We start from the raw sequence: 5,386 nt of genomic DNA, 5'->3' as shown, positions 1-5,386 counted from the left end.
AAAAAAAAAAAAAAAAAAAAACTAGATAGTAAAGGATGTTAGCAAGACTGTGGAGTAGGAGATCTCAGCCTTCATCCTGCCACATAAAACAACAAGTAGCTCTGCATGAATGGAAATAGATCTGGGAGAACTCAGGAGTGCAGTATAGAAGCTGCAGCAACACAGTGGAGAAAGAAAACACAAACAACTCTGAGAATAATCACACAGAAAGGGAGAAAGGTAGAAAGGACAGTTTCATTTTGCCTACTTCATCCCACCCCCTAGGGTGGCACAGCTCATGGGGGAAAGGGAGAACAGGGTGAGCATCCAGCTTCCTCAGCATTTTGTGGCACTGCCTGAAGGACCTGCTTTGGTTTCACCCCATCCAGATTGCCAGGGAGATTGGCATAGCCAAGACATCTGGAGACAGCTAGGAACAAAGAAGAAAGGTACCAGCCATGGTACTGATGAGTGCCACTGTAGTCCCTAATAGCCTGCTCTGCAGAGGAGCCCAGATGACTTCAGTGCTAAGGAACTCAACAGCCCTTGTGGCCACTAAGGACCTTATAGTTTTTACTGCTGAGGACCCTGCAGTGTTTGACATTACAGAGCCCAGTGCCTGCTCCACAGAGGACCCCAGCAACTTTTGCCAATGAGGACCAACAACCAGTACAGCTACAATGGATCCCCCATTCCCCCCAGCTTTTGCTGCTGCTGAGGGCCTTGCAGATTTTTTGCATTTGTGGACCCCAGCTGCCTGAGCAGCTGCCCCCTGCCCGAAATGGAGCCAACCCAGTCAGTGCTACCACAGGCATCCTAGCCCCAGGGCCCAGCACAGCTACTGCATGTGGATGTGTACCTGTAGCCAGTCCCATACCTCATTGCTGGCCCCCACTGCCTTGTGTGTACCCTCAGCTGGCCCCTGATATACATGCTTAATGCTGGCCCTGGCTGCCATCACTGCCTACCTCAGCCCTGCCTACTGAGCAGTGCTTGTTGCTAGACTCAGAGGTGCTGCTAAGGACCCTAAGACCCTTCGCAGTCACCATGGAGCCACCATAGACCACGCAATTGCTGAAGTCACAGACCCAGCTGCCTGAGCTGATGCATCATCACATACCCTTGGACTTGGAACTGCCACACCCTCCCATATTTGGTGTCCTGTGTCATTAGATCTGATGCCACAGCATGCTCCAGTGCCTCCACCCCCAGTTGGCACCCCTATAAACCGTCTCCTGAAATTGAAGGTCTTTTATTACTGAAGCCAATCCACAAAGGCTGGAAGAGCTGACTGTCTTCAAATGCACACATCACTTGAAATTATGCAGTCACAGGAGAAAAAATAATAAAAAATGAAGAAAGCCCACAAGATCGATGGGAGTCCAGCACACAAACCAATATATGCATTATGGGAGTCCTAGAAGGCAAAGAGAGAGAAGACAGGGGTAAGAAAGCTTATTTGAAAAATTATAACTGAAAACTTCTCAAATCTGGGGAAGGAAATGGGCATTCAGATTCATGAAGCCCTTAGGACCCCAAAGAAGTTAAACATAAAGAGGTCTACACTAAGACACATGATATTTTACCACATTATAATTAAACTGTTAAAAGTCAAAGACAAAGCAATAATTTTGAAAGCAGCAAAAGTGACCCATCACATACAAGGGAACTCCATAAGACTATCAGTAGATTTCTCAACAGAAATCTTGTAACCAGGAGAGAGGAATGACACTCTGAAAGTGCTGGAAAAGAGGACTTGAAATGTTCACAGCACATAGAAATAATAAACACTCAAAGTAATGGACATCCTGAATACCATGACTTGATCATTACACAGTCTATGCATATAACCAAATATCACATGTACCCCATAATATGTTCAAAATTATGTATCAATAAAAAAGAAATAAATGAAGCTCCAATTATGGACAATAAAGAAATGGAGATATATGAAATGACTGAAAAATAATTCAGAATAATCCTCTCAAAGAAGTTCAGTGAACTACAAGAATATTTAGATAGAAAATTAAATAACATTTGGAAAATAATACATGAAAAAAGTGAGGAGTTTAACCAACAAAAACAATGAAAATTAGTCAAATAGAAATCCTGGAGATGAAGCACTGAAAAACTCAACAGAAAGCTACAACAGCAGACTCAATCAAGCAAATGAAAAAATCAGTGTGCTGGAAGACACAGCATTTAAAATTATCCCATTAGAGCTGCAAAAGACAAAAAGATTTTAAAAAATGAAGAAAATCTATGAGAATTATGGGACACCATCAAGAGACCAAACCTTTACATAATAGGAATTGTAGAAGTAGAAGAAAGAGAAAAAGGGTTAGAAAGCATATTTAAAGAAATAATAGCTAAAAACTTCCCTAATCTAGGGATAGATGCCAACATACAGGTACAGGAAGCACAGAGGTCTCCCATCTATTTCAACCCAAAGAGGAGTTCATCAAGACATATAATAATCAAACTACCAACAATCAATGGCAAAGAAAAAATGCTGAGAGCAGCAAGAGATAAAAAACACATCACGGAGAAATGCCAAAAGAACTATCATTTGATTTCTCAGCAGAAATCTTGCAGGTCAGGGGAGAGTGGGATCATATACTGAAAATATCAAAGGAAAGAAAAATGGCAACCAAGAATACTTTACTCAGCAAATGTGTCTTTCAGAAAGGGAGAAATAAAAACTTTCCCAGACAAACAAAATCTAAGAGAGTTCATCACTACTAGACCTATAAATTGTCAAGGGATACAAATTACAAAATGATGTAAATTCTGACATTGAAAACAAAATGTGTTTGTATGGGAGTAAAAGTGTAGAGTTATTATGGTTAAGTTGTTATAAGCTTGAAATAGACTGTTATAAGATGTGCTATGTAAGCCTCATGCTAACCACAAAAAAAATCTTTAGAAGCACAAAACAAATTAGAAAGGATTCAAAGCATATAACTAAAGAAAACCATCAAACAACAAAGAAAACAGCAAGGGAGGAAGAAAGAAAGAAAGTGTCCAGAAAACCACCTGAAAACAATTAACAAAATGGCACTAGGAAGTCCTTTCTTATCAATAATTAATTTGAATGTAAATGAATTAAATTCTCCAATAAAAAGACACCCAATGACTGAACAGATATAAAAACAAGACCCAACTATGTGATACTTATATTTATTATTATAGTATTAAAGTATTAATTATTTAATACTTATAAGTATTAAAAATACTTCACTTTTAATGACACACATAGACTGAAAGTAAAGGTATGGAAAAAAATATTCCACGAAAATGAAAACCAAAAGAGGCCGGGCGCGGTGGCTCACGCTTGTAATCTCAGCACTTTGGGAGGCCAAGGTGGGCGGCTCACGAAGTCAGGAGATAGAGACCATCCTGGCTTACGTGGTGAAACACCATCTCTACTAAAAATACAAAAAATTAGCCTGGCGTGGTGGCGGCGCCTATAGTCCCAGCTACTCGGGAGGCTGAGGTGGGAGAATGAACCCGGGAGGCGAAGCTTGCAGTGAGCCGAGATCGTGCCACTGCACTCCATTCTGGGCGACAGAGCGAGACGTCATCTCAAAAAAAAAAAAAAAAAAAAAGGGAAAACCGAAAGAGAGGAGGGGTAACTATACTTTTATCAGATAAAATAGGCTTTAAGTAAACAATTTGTAAAAAGAGACAAAGGACGACATTATATAATAATAAGGGGTCAATTCATCAGTAGGACATAACAATTATAAATGTATATGCAGCCAACATCAGAGTACCTAAATGTATTTTAAAAAATTAAAGCAAGCTTGGCCCTGTGTGGTGGCTCATGCCTGTAATCCTAGCACTTTGGGAGGCAGAGGTGGGTGGGTCATTTGAGGTAAGGAGTTCAAAACCAGCTTGGCCAACATGGTGAAAACCTGTCTCTACTAAAAATACTATATCTATCTATCTATCTATCTATCTATCTATCTATCTATCTATCTATCTATGTTAACCAGGTTTGGTGGCTGGTGCCTGTAATCCCAGCTACTCGGAAGGCTGAGGCAGAATTGCTTGAACTCGGGAGGTGGAGGTTGCATTGAGCTGAGATCATGCCACTTCACTCCAGCCTGGGCGACAGAGAGAGACTGTCTCAAAAAAAAAAAAAAAAAAAAAATTCAAATTTGTCTAACCCACAGCCTGTAGGCCACATGTAGCCCAAGACAGCTTTGAATGCTAAATGCTGCCCAACACAAATTTGTAAACTTTCTTAAAACATTATGAGATTTTTTTCATGATTTTTTTTTTTCTCATCAGCTAGCATTAGTGTTAGTGTATTTTATGTGGCCCAAGACAATTCTTCTTCCAATGTAGCCCAGAGAAGCCAAAAGATTGGATACCTCTAAAAGATCTGAAGGGAGAGATAGATTGCAATCCAATAATAGTAGGGGACTTTAATATCCCACCTTCAACAATAGACAGATCATCCAGACAGAAAATATTGGACTTGACATCACTTTAGACCAAATGAACCTAACAGACATAACAGAACACTCCACCGAATAGCAACAGATTATACATTCTTCTCAAGCACACAAGGAACGTTCTCTAGGCTAGATCACATGTTAGGGCACAAAACAAGCCTTAGAAAATTTAAGAAGATTGAAATCATATAAAGAATATTTTCTGACTACAATCATATGAAACTAGAAATCAATAACAGGAGGAATTTTGGAAAATTCACAAATATGTGGAAATTAAACATGCTCCTGAACAACCAATGGGTCAATAAAGAAATTACAAGAGAAAACTTAAAATATCTTGAGATAGCAATGAAAAGACACCATACCAAAAGCTTATGGGATACAGCAAAAGCAGTTCTAAGGAAAGTTAATAGCAATAAATGCCTACATCAATAAAAAACTCAAATAATTTAATGTTAAGGAACTAGAAAAAGAACAAACTAAGCCCAAAGGTAGCAGAAGAAAGAAATACATCCTCGTTCATTCTTGATGAACACAGATGCAAAAATTCTCAGCAAAACACTAGCAAACTGAATTTAATAACACGTTAAAAGGATCATCCACAATGATCAAACGGAATTTATTCCTAGGATGCAAGATTGGTTCAATATACGCAAATTAATAAATGTGGTACGTCACACTAACAGGATGAAAAACAAAAACTATATGATCATCTCTTAGATGCAGAAAACGTCTTAGCAAAATTCAACATCTTTTCATGGATAAACACTCTCATTAAATTAGGTATAGAGGAACGTACTTCAACACAATAAAAGCCATGTACAAGAAGCCCACATCTAACTTCATACTCAATAGGGAAAAATTGAAAGTCTCTCCTCTAAAACGTGGAATGAGACAAGGATGTCCACTCCTGCCTTTCTTTTTTTTTTTTTTTTTTTTTTTTT

This window comes from Rhinopithecus bieti, unplaced genomic scaffold (assembly GCF_001698545.2).
Source record: "Rhinopithecus bieti isolate Rb0 unplaced genomic scaffold, ASM169854v2 scaffold_8649, whole genome shotgun sequence".
Classification (NCBI taxonomy): Eukaryota; Metazoa; Chordata; class Mammalia; order Primates; family Cercopithecidae; genus Rhinopithecus; species Rhinopithecus bieti.
Note: the sequence above shows the minus strand (reverse complement) of the source record.